Below are 13,967 nucleotides of genomic sequence, written 5' to 3'. Positions count from 1 at the left end.
CCCTTGCAGCCAGCTCCGGTCTCAGCCCGGGGAGAGCAAACCCCGGTTCTCCTCTCCTCGCTGATGGTGGGTAACGGGCTGGGTACTGCTGAGGGCCGGCTCAGGGGCTGGACCCCGGCAGAGCCTCCGAGAGAACCAGGGATGCCTGTTCTTCAGGTCTGCATTCTAACCTTCCAGGTTAGAAACCTGTCTGCTGGGGGGTGAGTAGAGTTCTGTTTAGAGTTGCTAAAACATTTGCAAGTTTGCCCTTTGGAATCAGCTGGCTGGCTCTTACACTTAGGTCTTTAAAGGATCCTAAAGCTGCTGGGGCCTCGATGCCTCATCAAAACCCCTGGATTTTACTGCGTGTCAGCTCACCTGCAACTGTAAGCATGTCAGCCTCCAGATCCTGGATGCAGAAATCTGCTACAGTGAGTGGAAAAGGCTCTGTACACTGAACAGCCTCTCCATTTTCTGAGCAGCTCTTCCTCTCCCTGCGCCTGCTTCTGGGGTACATCCCTTCCCCCTCAAGCATCAAGAAATCTGGGGGAGATTGAATAACGTGCACATTGTGTTTGAAATGTCATATTGTTTCCTCCAAGCGTTTTTTTCAGATCGAAATCTCAGCTGGTGCTCAGCGCTCTGCAGGCCTTCAGGCCCAGGATGCGGATGGGTGGTTTTTCATGGTCGGACAGAAGGTTATCTGAGAAGCTCTTGCTCTACATGGCCTGGGGCATTTGTGCACTGACGGTGGTGTGCTGCTGCGGGTCGGTCAGGGGGTACTGGAGACCAGGAGATTCGTTTAGAGGGAGCTGAGGTGGAGATGAGCGGATCACAGCTGCGGGCTGGTGGAGAAAGGCTGCAGATCCCCAACTATAGCTTTTGTCGATCTGAACACCAAGATCTTGCCATTTTTTGCACATTGTCACCTGGGACTCGTAGGGACTTGTGCTTCAGGGCTGTACTCTGTGTGAGCTGCCACCTTTCCTAAACTGGAGCAGGCCTGTGGTGAGAGGATGGCCGAGTGGCAGACCTGGCCTCCTGTGATGCTGTGAGTCTGCTGGTGGCTTTTTTGTGCCATTTCTCGACAACTGCTGCCAAACAGACTGGCTTATGCCCGGGAGTGAACCAGGACTGAGCTCTGCCCAACGAATGAGTTGCAGTAGCATAACGTGTCAGAGAGGCATGATTCAAATTACCATGATTTTATGTATATGGGGATATTATTAACTAGTTTAAAGTTGCATCAGCTTCTGTTTGTGTCCAAGGCTTTACCAGTTGAAGGCAGAAGGCAAGACCCAACATTGCTCCCCTCTCCGGGTGGTGTTGGAGGGCTGGAGAGGCCTTTGAAGGTTTGAAGTGACTTGCTGTGTTTGCTGAGCCATGTTGCTTTGGCAGGAAAGAAAACAGCCCCCTGCAGCCTGATGACTTAGCGCGTAAGGGAACCCGAGGCATGGGCCAGGCACAGTGTCTTTTGAATTGGAGCAAATATTGAAAAACAAACCAAAACTGCTAAAGTTGCACATAAAAAAGACTGGGCGTCCTGCCCAGACTTGGAGCTGTCTCACAGTAGCAGAAGGGCTGGGGAACCCTGTGGAGGGGCTGGATCCCCTCGTGGGATACCCAGGTTACCCCGCCGCTCTCCTGGGTTGTCCACGGGGCACCTGGTATCTTTGCTCTGGATACCGCTGCTTCGCAGCTGAGAGCAATTGGCTTTATCTTGTGGAAAATACACTTCCATCCATCCCAGAGGTTTTGCAGGAGTTTGTCAGGTTTGCAGTGGTTGCATGTGAGACCAAGAGAGAGACTCGGCCTGTCCCTGGGGCGGCGGACACGGCTGTGCTGATCTCCACTGATGGGGACGTGACCTGCTCCCAGCTGAGATGCAAGTGGCAGAAAAGCTTTTTTCCTCTCATCTTCCTGCTCCATCTGAAGCCAGGCTTTTGTTCGTTGCTGGGTTCCTACTGACCCTTTTGTGAACAGAGTGCCCCGGGAAGGAATGGACCCCGTGGATTTCTCTGAGCGAGGGTCTTTTTGAAGCAGGTCAAGGCTGGAGCGATGGGCTGTGGCTGCCTGCGGTCAGACCCAGGGGCTGGGAGCGAGGAGGCTGATGTGGAAAGTGCGCGTCTGAGCCGTGTCCTGCCGAGACGGCTGTGTTCTAGTGTGCAGTGCTGGGAGGAAACTTGTGAGCAGCCGATTTCCTGGGACCTGGGCCTCTGAGAAAGGTCATACGCAGTGCAGCCTTGGGAAAGCTGCTTATGCGGGTGGGACAGGTGAGTCAGTGGCTTCCTCCTCATTTTCCGTCATAATCCCGCTCTTCAGAGCGAGATGTGCTGTGTGCCTGCTCCCCACAAGCCTCCTGCATCTGCCTGCATTTGCCTCAGCCATGCTGGTGGCTGTTGGGCCCTGCGTGGCACGCAGCCCCCTCCAGGCCACTGTCACTGAGCTGGGCAGGGAGGAACAGGCTACTACTGAATTTCTGCTGCGCTCCTGTTGCTATTTGGAGTGTTGTCGTCTGCCTTGTATTCAGCAAAGGCAGCTGAGGAAGGCAAGGGGGGCAGAAGGGCTCTTGCCTGCACACGAAAAACATTTAACTCTTGCCTTCACAGCTCCCTTCCCCCCATGTTGGTGGCTCTCAGGTTGGCTGATAGGAAATGCCGATGGCGTTCCCAAAATTTTTCATGTTCGGTCGCTTAAAGGATGTGGAGGGTTTTTGTGTGGCATTTCCTCTTGCTCTGGAAAAAATGCTGCTGCCCTGGTGCTTGGGCAGAAGGGAGAAGGGGGAGCCCTGGAAAGGAAATAAGATCCAAAGAAATGTGTCACCAGCAGAAAGAGCAATTGTTTTCCTGCATTTATATTGCAGAGCATCGTCCTGTTCAGGCAGCCACTGTTTGACAGCCAACATAATACATTTATATTGATGTAATTAGCCGGACGTGGAGTTTGCTGAATGGCTCGGGGGCAGCATGCTTTTCAGTCTAACTCTGGCAAATAGATCAGTGAGGACTGGAAAGCTGCCGTGGGTTGCTAGAATTGGCCCTTTGGGTTTCTGGAGGTTGAGTACCTAACTGCTGATATTTCCTATTGTGCCGTACCCTGCCTATTTGAAAAGAAAATAACTTGAGGGAACGTGGGGCTATTTTTGCCGGCTTGAGATGATCAAGTTTGATTTCTAAAAACTGAAGCAGAGTCTTTAGGCTTGCACATTAAAAACAGTATTAGAACCATATCTCTGTTCCTCTACAAATGCATGCCTGTGCACTTTGTCAATAGTGTAAACTATAATGTGTTTTCATAAAAAAAGAAAAAAGAAAAAAAAAAGGAAATAGCTTTTCCGTTCCTGCAATGCAGCCCCTTTTGTAGCAAGCCAGGGCGCTCACTAAACGCTGTGGGCCTGAACAGTGTCAGCATTTGGGGAGGGTGACAATTGCTCTGTGTCAGGGAGGCCAAGCTGGCATCTCGCCCCACTCCTGGGATTAGCAGCCCCTTCCAAAGCTGCAGGGTTATCAATACACATTGGCTTTGGTAACATGAGACCAAGACCTTACAAAAAGCCGTCGCCCCCCCCTCCAGTGATATGGCCCAGCTGCATTGCTAATGTGGCTCTTCCTGCAGCACTGAAGTTTCCCTTTTTGCATCTTGTTCCCAGCGCCAGCCCAGATGATTTTGGTTTACTGTGGATATCACAGGCAGCTTCCCAGCTTGGATTGTGTTATTCTGACAGCAGGAGGTCCTTCTGCTCCTGTAACAAAAAGGTTTGCAAAGAAGCTGACTCTCAGGCAGCTTTGCTGAGCAACCAGCTAACTCCCTCATATTTGTGCCGGTCCGTGGAAGTGGGAACACGGCACGAGGGTCCCCGTGTGCTGGGCTGTGTCCTCCCCGCCCTGGCAGCCTTGCCCTCTGGAGAGGCTGCAGCACCGATGTGCTCAAGGTCTTGCTCTCCAGCTTGTCCATATCAGTCACCTGCCTGTCAGACTCAGACCAGCAGGCAGAGCTCGGGCAATCCTTGGAATTTCAGCACAGCCAAAAGGCTTTATTTTAAGCTGCTGGGTGTTAAGCGGTTTCTCTTTCTGGCTCATGCGTATGTGAGTGTGTCTCCTGCAAGAAAAATGACGTGATGTCATGTAGGCTGATGTAGGTGTTGTGGGGTGCTCTGTCCTCTGGTGTTTGTCTCGCTCTCTCTAGGCTCCTTGTGAGCCTTAAGCCTTTGCAGGGAGCAGGAGCAACTCGACTGAGTGCCGTGGAGATGCTGTGGGCCTGGAGCTCCCTGTGTAGCCAGTGCTGTACAGAGCCTTGGGCTAAAAGGATCAGGGTCGTCCTTTTGAACCTTCACCAGTCCCTTATTTACTTTTTACTGGTCCCTGAGTGGTGTCTCTTGCCCTCTCCAAAACATTCTCCGTTTGCTGGTTTCATTCTATTAGCAGCACAAGCCCAGGTGTTCATCACAGCTCGTCTTTTCCTTGCTGCCTGGAAATCTCAGTGGTGCAGAGCACTGGAAGAGAAAAGCTCTTTGTGAATTCACCGTAACCTACCCCAGGGGCATCACACTGCACCTCACGGTGTGGCTGTGGGGAGGGCGGGCCAGGTGCTGGGGGCAGAACTGGGTCCGTTGCTCTTGCATGCTTCTGCCGGGCTCTCAAAGAAGGTCAGTGATCATGTTCTGGCTCAATCCTTATTTGCCTTTTTGCTCCGTCCTCAATCTAAAATAGAGAAAGTGAGAGTGTGCTGGTGAACCAAACAGCTATGGACAAGGGTTCTTGTTGCCTCCATCTCATAAAAGCCCATCCCAAAGGAGATAGCACTTCCACAATGTATGAATTTCATTAAAACAGGTTGTTTTGAGAGCAGAGAATATGAAGTGGGAAGGGGGAATGTCTTGGGGGAGGGAGGTTTGCCGAGGCAAGCGTTCAAACATTGTGCCTTCTGGGGGTGGGATGGGTACATTTGACATAATCAGAGGAATTTGTACTTTTGAATTTCCAGTAGATGTAACCACTAACGATGTCCTGGCCATGCAGAGTAATTAACATCTGTTTCTGTATTTGAACATTCAGGCAGTGTGCCCCTCCAGACATCCCTGCGTTCACAACAGACCCCTTGGGAGATCCTGCCCTGTTGCTAATTGTCGAGAGCTGTCCAGAATCCTTCTCGTTAAGATCCTGCTGTGCTCCTGAGGTGCTGCGTTACCTTGTACGACGACAGCTCTCAGCAGAATGCTAAGCAGCAGCTGCCGTCAGAGAGAGTAAGGCCAGCGGTGGGAACAGAACTGTAAAGTCACCGCCAAAGGTTCTGAAACCAGGAGTGAAGAATTTGAGTGGACCTAAAAGCAGACCAGTTCCTGTCTCCAGGCAGGACCGAGCTCCAACCTATTGTCAGCCAGATGCCGTGGGAAGCACAGAGCCTTCTGAGAGCTGTAGTTCGAGTGGATGCTGATTGAGTGACCTAAAATGTGAGGTTGGTTCCATCTGCTGCTGCGATGCTGATCGGCCTGGAGTCTCAGCAGCCGTTGATTCTTATGTGCATTTCTGTCCTCTCTGTTCACCAGCCTGGTGCAGCCTCCGTTCCTTCTAGCAGGCTTGGTGTGCTGCCGGCGGTTCTGCACAGAGACCATCTAGCATGCTCCTCCAGCTGGGCTGCTCAGCGGGTGCCAACACCAGCCGTTTGGTTCCAGGGACACCAGGCTGACTTCACACCAACCGGGCATTGGACCTGCAGAGCAGAAACTGTGCTGGGTGAGAGGCTTTTCTGACTGTGGTTGGCTCTGGGCTGGGAGTGGCTTCTCTTCTGTTTTTAAGCACGGTTACTCTGCATCTTGTCTTCCATGCCTCTTGTTTTTGTCTTGTTTTGATTTCTTCTTTGAGTGTTTCCCTCGCTGTCTGTGTGAAGGCCACGTGCTCTTATGGGTGGGGACACTGGTGTCCCCTGGTTTTCTCATGGCAAAGAAGAAACTGTAAGAGTGGAACGGAAAATGTGGAGTCTTCCAGGACATCGCAGTCTATAACCGTGGAAACTGCATGACCATCCCAGAGTGCATTTGAGTCAGTGCAAGGGCAAGGAAATGCATTAATCTGTGAAACTCTGCGTTGCTTTGCTTGCAATAACCACAGTGCCACAGCAGTTCCCAGCCCAGGACTGGGGCAGAGAGGTGACTGTGGTGTACTTGCTGTGGCTGGGCTGCTGTCAGCCTGGTGATTCAGAGCTTGCTCTGCAGGGACAGGACGAGGTGGTGGGAAGCTGGTCTGAGCCTGTACCTTCATGATATGCTTGTCTTTTCCGCTGCAGGAGAGTGTCTGATGGTGTTGTCCTTGTGCTCAAATGAGCCAGGCTGATGTGGTCTTATCCAGGCCAGGGCTTTGGATCAATTGAATGGACGCTAGTGTGCTGCGTGTTGGCCGATGTGGTCTGCCTGGGTGTGTATGGGCAAGCTGGAGTCTCCATGTGAATTTGGTGTCTAGCCTCAGCAGAAGGTCTGCAGGAATCTCTTATAGTTTGGGGTCAGTGAAGCCAGACCATGAGCACTTTGGCCTTTGAGTGGTGACTGTCACCAGGCAGGTGTTGGCTGAGATCTGCACCCTGGCTAGTCCTCAACTGTGGGAGGGATGAAGTAACATTTTTGCTCTTGGATCACTTTTGATGCAGCCTTGGGGTGTGTTATGAATGTTACTGCAGTTGTGCAAAGCCCTTGTTCCTGTTGCCTGACCTTGCCATGCTGGGTGCTTTAGCAAGCAGAGCCTGGTGGAGGGAAGGTTGGGGGTCTGCAGCCCCACATGAGGCTGAGGCAACTGGATACGTCTTGGAAGGCATTTGAGATGACTCCTGTAACGTGATCTCCTCTGCATCTGCCTGGTTGGGTTAATGGGAGTTCAGCACGCAGCCAACTGGTCTTGGTTAAGAGACCAGCTCCATCGCTGTGTGAGGAGGCATGCTGGATGGCTTGTTAAGGCCGGGTTTACTGTAGCAAAAGCAGCTTTTTACTCAAAGCATCTGCGTTATGTTTCAGCTCTTTCATCTTAGAGTACAGCAGTTTCCTCATGTGATCATTATATTTGTTCAAATAACTGCTCTCATGGGCAAATATTGCTTAAGGCGTCATGTAATTGAACACATCCCACAGTTTCAGCTGTATTGGTGTAGCTGAAGAGGAGCTGCTTGTGACAGACAGTAAGCCAGTGTAGCTACTGCGGTGAGGAAAGGGAAGTATTGTAGTGGTGTGGGGCACTGTTATATCTCTGTCACTTCAGTTGTACCACGTGTGATTCTACTCATATAATTTCAGTTACGATATAATCTCCTAAGAGCAATAATGGCATGGCTACAACATCAGTGTGCAGAAGGATTCATGTGTTTTTCAGGATGGCCCAGAACAGAGCACGGGTGTAATCTGGAGGTGGAGAGGGCTGAGCAGTGATGTGATGTTCTCCACTAGGTTATCACACTGAGCTGTGCTGCAAGAGGAACTGTCTTCTTGCCCCCTCTGGGTTTCACTGTCTCTGTCCTACATCCCTTGTCCTTGCAGAGATGGCAGCAGCCTCTTGTGCAGTTCTCAGTGATTCTTATGCTTTTGTCTCTCAGTTATTTCTGATGGAAATGCCAAATGCCACTGTTGTCTGTCAGGTGTGACCTACCTCTGCACTTGCCTGAGGAACAGCCAGAGCTGTGGTGGTTTAAATCTAGGGCAGTTGGTTAGAAATTGGGACATGGTGTCCAGCTGAAGCCGGGAAAGTCCAAACTGCATACAAATGGCAGAAGGAGGCACTCAGGTACCGCTGCCCCTGTGAAAAGAGCCCTTGTGGCTTTGGACAGGGTAGTGCGGTGAAGTCTGCAAGCTGTGTCTAGTGAGGGATGCAGCTGGACATGGCTTGGACAAATTATATATTTACAGTCTATCTAATCTGTGTTAGAATTAAAGCTGTGGCTGGAGTGTCTGGGGACAGCGTGCTCAGGAGACATCTCCTCTACCTCCTGTCTGTGAGACTTTGCTTTCAAAGTCTGTGCCCTGGGCTTTCGCTGGCTGTGAGACTCTGCTTCTTGCTGCAACTCTTTTCCCCTCCCTTCTGCAGTGACCAGCTCTTTGGCTGCTTATCTGTCAGCTTAGCATGATCTGAAGACATCCCTGGTGTCCCTTTGGGTATGACCTTGTGTTTGTGCTATGCCGGGACACCTGTGGCTCTCTGTGAATTCAGCTCGCTGAGTGATGGGGAGGAATTTGATGGGTCATCAAGTCCAGTTCCCTGCTGCTGGAGACAGTCATCTCGTGCAGGTCATGAACTTGTCCAGGAGCTCGTTGTTGAAACTAACTCTGTGCTTTTTCCCCCAGTGCTTCTGGAGCAACCATTCCAGAGATCTGCTCTTTGAAAGGTTAGAAACCCTCCTCTGACTTCCAGCATCCAGTTTTCCTGGGCTCATTTATTGTACTTGTGCCATTGCAGAGTGTCATCTTGCAGATGAGAGATGACTTGCAAATTTTTTTCTTTCCCTAGTTCGCTATAACCTTTATGTCCTGCACCAGTCATGGCTCTCAATGCAGATTTGTTCTGAGAAATATCTTGAAAACCACTTTGTTTTTCCTTTGCTTCTTTTTGGGAGGTTGGTTTTGCTGGCCTGCTTATTTCTGTGTTGTGCTTTTGAGTGTTTTAAATGCAGGTGGGGTTCTGAGCTGGACAGTCTGGGAATGTTAGTGAGTACAGAAGAGCACTTTTTGCACTACTGTCGCTTTGTCTTCTCTTTTAATGTTTGTCCTTGCTACTTGTGCCATCTTGCCCCTTCAGGAGCAAGAGATCTTGTCAGAAATAGTAGAATCAAGGTGAATCTGATAAAGCAATGTACTGAAGAGCCAGTTCCTTGCTCTTACTCGTGGCTCTTATTCATGTTTATCTCTAGCTGTGAATGTGCAATAACAACAGTTCTGTTCTGCACAGGCTGGCACAGCCTCAGACAGGAAGATCTGCTGTTTACCAATCAACACTCTGCTGCAAGTGAGAAAGGGGAAAGAAATGTTTCATTGCTACTGGGTAACCCAGAGTGTAGTTAAACCTTTCTGAAAAAAAGAGGAAACTAAGAGCACATGTGTTACTCGATGCATTTTTTCCTGGCAAGAGTCCTGTGTGTCTGTTCTTCCTGCGAAGCATCCCTGCTTATGCTACTTCCCATTAAATCTATAGCATATTGGTAGCAGGCAAGTAACAGCTTCCTGTTTTTATAATGCAGCCGGTCTCAGCAGGCAGTCTGTCGAGGTGATTTTTCAGCCTGGTGTGTTTTGTAGCTGGGGCAGTCTGTGGGCTGAGTAGGATGACAGAACTCTGCTACGAGGATTATAAATACAAAGAGGAAAAGATCTGGAAATTAGATCGGCTGGTAAAGCTTCCCAAGATTGGATGCTGTGGCTTGTCTTGTTTTGTTTCTTCCCCTTGTCTGTGTTTCTGTGGCATTACCGAGATGTTGCTAATGAGAGGAACCCTGCCAGCCCACACAGGCTTTTGTTAACACTGCACTCAAAAGTCAGCCCCAACTGGCTAGTAAACTGGAGGATACAAGTGGCTCATTGCACTTTATTGAAGCGATGTTAATTGACTTAACAGAGCACCAGGGTTTTGGAGATTGGGTTGTGTTGTTTTTGTTTTTTGTTTTTGAAGTGTGTACGCAGTGCCTTTGTTGCCATTTTCATGCTTATTCAGAAAAAGGACCTTCCTGCTCGTCAGTTGTCAATGGAGACGGGTTTTGAAGTTAACCCTTATTTTGAAGAAAACTTCCTGTCCACTGCTTCTCCCTCTCTTTCTCCCTATAGCTTGTAATTAAGATGCTGATTGCCCTTTCAAATCACTCTCTCAAAGTGACCGTGATAGATTTCCAGTAGCTCACTGGATAATCTGGCACTGGTTTACAGTGTCCTGTGCAAAGGAGAAGAGGAAACTTTTTTCAGACTTTATGGTAGTTGCTTTGTGGCTAAGCTGGCTCTACAATAAATCTACTTTTCCTATCAAACTTTCGCTTCAGGCTTCGGACACCTCTTCCTCTGCCTGCACACTTATGAAGAGTCAGTGCTGGGCATTAAGTGCAGCTCAGCCCAACTCAGCTGCTGTGTATGAGTTTCTTCTGTGTTAAAGTTGGGCCAGAACCAGTTTCAAGGCAGCTGGAAGAAGGTAAAGATTCTCAAGCTTGCCTTTGCATGTTAATGTCTGTGGCCAAAAAGATGTGCTGCTGTTCTGGACTTTGCTAAAGTGTAGCATGAAGCGTGAGGTCCTGTTCTGTGCTGGTCTGGGACTCCAGGTTAAATTATCTTGTTACCTCATTAAGAGCCCATCTGGAAAACTACTTCCAGGCAGCTAATTTCATCTGATGATATCTCTGTGCAAGTAGCGCACCAATCTTTTTTCTCACCGTGATTTGGAAAATAGCTCATTTGCAGCTTCCAGTCCCCTGGATTTCCTCTAAGGCCAGAACATCTGACTTGCCACTCTTCTCTCAGCCTTGCTGCCCCATATCAAACATTTGGGTGGGTAAGTTTTGCCCTTCTCTCCATTTCCCTGTCCTCCCATTTGCAGTGCTTGCACACTGCCTGTCATCCTAGTGCCTTGCTATCATGAACACTTTGTGGCCCTGGGAGGCAAGGCAGCGCTTTCTGAGTCACACGGGACGATTCCCCGAGTCACACAGGAAGCTCTGTGGTGGAGCACAAGGGCCTCCCACGTCCCAGCTGAGGGTGTCAGCTGCTGGCCCATCCTTCCTGTTACACCTCTCCCTCAGTCCATCCTTGGCGGTACCTTCCCACCCCTCCCTGCCAGAAGCTTTGCAATAAACTGGAACTTGGTAACACCTTTATTTCCTGCAAAGATTGCAGCACTCAGGCTGCCTTGTCGTGCTGGCTTGGCAGGTGAGGACAGGAAAAAAAGAGTAGCAAAACTTTGTTTCTTGTCACCAAGACACCAGCTTTGTGCAAGACACCTGCTTGGCTGCTTTGCATGATGGGCCTTGTGAGTGGTCACTGGAGTTCTTGCTGCACTTGAGCCATAGAGCTCTTATTGGGTTGCTGTTTAGCATCTTGGCTTTCAATCTGTCCTGCATCTGTCTGAGGTGGATCTCTTGTTTGTCTGCTCTTTCCTCCCTGCCTTTTTGAAAAAGAGAGATTTTTCATGCTTCCTTCCCTGGGGTTACTTCTTTTATCAGGATCGTCTCAGCCTGGTGACTACAAGTCACGATCTGCTTGGTGCCGGTACCTGGCTTTGCACATCCGCAGGTTCTGCCACCCTGCCTGGTGGAGCTGGGAGTCCGGCTGTGTGTCACCTTTTGTACACACAAATGCTTGAGCTTCTTTTCCTTGCTTGGCTGGCACGACTCACCATTAGGCCTCCACCCTGCATCCTTCATTAGTTTTCCTGTGCCTGACCTCCTCTGTGACTTTAGAACCTCCTTACGCTGTCACATCTCATGCGGTGTGCCTCACCCATCCCTGCACACAGTGCCCTGCCTATCCTGGACCCTGTGAGCATGTGCCTACTTTGATGGTAGGTGGGGAGATCTCCTCCTATGTATGATGGTGAGATCATTAGGGGACCATGTCTTCATGATGTATGAAGTGATCTCCTCCAGCTTGATGCCCCAAGCCAGCTCAGCTCCTCCAGCTGCACCCCTATGCTCCTGAACTACTTTGTGTTTAGGATGTGTGAGTTATGTCCTGCAGTCTCCAGAGAGGAGGCTGCTCCTGCTAGGGCTGTGTGTGGGGACTCGACATTCAAAGCTCTTCAGGAACCCATATTTCTCCCATTGCAACCAGCAGGCTGCATGAGAGTGAGAGCAGAGAGCTCCTTCTTTGCTGTTGAGGGAGGTACCAGGTCCCAGCCTGTCTTAGCCCCCAGGCAGGGGAGTTCACACAGCAGAGGGAAGAGAAGGGCTGGTACTTGCAGCTTCAATCCTAGAAGAAAGCCTCCTGCTGTGTGGCTTCCTCTGGGCACAGCTTTGAGGGATGTTTTTCCCTCTGATACATGGCATGCTTTCTCCTGGGCCAGCTGCTGGCCCAGCACCTCAAGAGCTGTCTCGTGCATGGGGTGGTTGTGTTTTCATTCCTGGATCTTCCCCAAAGCAAGGGAGTAGCTTGGAGCTGACTTATTTATTGGTTGGGGGAATGGAGGAACTGATGAAGTGACCAAGTCTGTTCCCTGAGTCTCAAGGCTGAGAAGCAAAAGAGGTTGGAAAACTTAAGTAGGAGCTGAGCTGGCTTGTGCTGCATGGATGTATAAATTAATAAGAAAAGGAGTGTGAGGGATGTCCCATCACGAGGAGGGGGCTTCTGCATATGGGACCAGCTGGGGTCACTTTGCCTCAACGGATCCTCAGCGGGCTGGAGCAGCTCCAGGGACATTGGTCTCTTCTTCCTGCTGCGTGCTGAAGGGAAGAGCTCAGGGCTGGTCCTAGGAGAATCCTAGGAAAGGTTGATCCTGCTACTTCGTAGATATGTTGAAACATGTGGTCTAGTTCCTTTTTTTTTTGTTTTCATTTTTTTTGTTGTTGCTGTCTTCTGAGCCAAAACCTACTTTGGAGCCAGAGGGAAGGAAAGGGGGTTGGGCAGACCCTGATCCCCACCCTTCCTGCCCATTTGGCTTGGAGTGGTGTGACAGAAGAGCTGGGGCCAAGGAGTCAGCGGCACTGGCTGGTGGTGAGGAACAGGGTTTGTCCAGAAGCATCTAGGTGACTGCTCTGCTGTCCTGGCAGCAGGAGGAACCTCCATGGGAAAGCTTTGCCATCCTGAGCTTGCTGTAAGTGCCGCCTGCTCAGGGTGCTGGTGGGGCCGTTTGTGGAAGGGTCTGCCTCATGTACAGCAGATCAGGGTAGGTGGGTGTGAGTGGTTTGGAGGTGGAAAGATCAAATCTGGTTTTGTTTTGAAAGCAGTATTTTGGGAACAGTTACACAGTGTCACTTGAAGCCAAATAATTATTGCAGCTGCAAGGGGCAAAAAAACCAAAATCCAAACTCAGCATCTTGCTAAGATGCTTAACTGTTAATTTCCATGAGTGAGATCCACCCTTCTCAAGACACTTCAATCTGTTCACATTGTTGCTTCCTCTCCTGATTAGATAGGTGGAAGCAGTGCTTTATTAATTAGGAGGAAAATCCTGCTCCTTCGTACCAAGGCAGAGGAGCCTTTGGCAGTTTGCTCCCCTTCCATGACTGAAGCCTCCCCTCTTCAGCACGGGTGATGTGTCTGCAGGGCATATCCTGGAGCATCTACCTGTTCACTGGGAGAAGTTCCTCAAAAATAAGGCTGAGTGCTTCCAGAGAGGCTTTCTTCTTTGTAGCCTTCTTTAAATGACCCCTTCTCTTGCTAGAGTGTAGTTTTCATTCTCACCTTTACTTATTGCAGGCTCTTCATTTGCATTGTGTTGGCCAAAGGTGTTTTCTGGCTCACTGTGACGAGCACGCACGTGCTTTGCATTGAGCTATAATTCTGCTGCTCCTCCTGTTTTCAAACAGGTTCATCCTCTCCCCTCCTTGGGCCAACATTTCCCCTAAATATCATTCATTGGCTGCTCTCACCTGGCGTGAGGGGTGACCCTGAAGAAAAGGATTTACTGCTCTGCTTGAAGAAATCCGATTTCACGCAGCGCTTGCAGCCAAGCAGCCCACTTAGACCAGACAGTCCTGGAGATCACTACGAATTAGCTAGGTTATCCTCCGCCTATTTATAGATCCTTTCCTCTCCCCAGCTTCACCCACCGTGAGATTTTACTGCACTGCTTTAAAGCAGCACTGCCAGCCTCTCCTCTCCCCACAGAGCGTTTGCGTTGAGCTGCGGGCTCAGATCCCCTGGTGCAGACCTGGCAGAGGAGGACGGGCCAAGACACGAGCAACACGTTGGGAACCAGCAGTAATGCGGGCAGCAGGCATGTCTCTCGCCTGTTGTGGTGAGCTAAAACTGGCTTTTCTCTGTGTAGGAGAAGGAAGCAAAAGGTTCTGCTTTTCCAGCTTGAGGAAATGCTCCTGAACCAGCCTGTGGA

The 13,967-nt window shown here is 50.2% G+C and overlaps 1 protein-coding gene across 2 annotated transcripts in view; it reads left to right on the top strand.

The window, feature by feature from the left end:
• CAPN15 (calpain 15) overlaps positions 1–13,967 on the top strand; it is a 57,411-nt gene that overhangs the window by 550 nt on the left and 42,894 nt on the right. The window contains exons 2-5 of one of the 2 annotated variants that reach the window (XM_065644695.1): positions 5,034–5,428; positions 5,525–5,711; positions 8,297–8,337; positions 9,973–10,118. The gene's annotated coding sequence lies outside the window, so the exon portion shown is untranslated. The remainder of the gene's footprint in view (positions 1–5,033; positions 5,429–5,524; positions 5,712–8,296; positions 8,338–9,972; positions 10,119–13,967) is intronic. The other variant, XM_065644696.1, reaches the window with a different exon arrangement.

This window comes from Caloenas nicobarica, chromosome 14 (genome assembly GCF_036013445.1).
Source record: "Caloenas nicobarica isolate bCalNic1 chromosome 14, bCalNic1.hap1, whole genome shotgun sequence".
Classification (NCBI taxonomy): domain Eukaryota; kingdom Metazoa; phylum Chordata; class Aves; order Columbiformes; family Columbidae; genus Caloenas; species Caloenas nicobarica.
The sequence above is the reverse complement of the archived record's forward strand: the minus strand, read 5'-3'. Positions and strand labels throughout refer to the sequence as shown.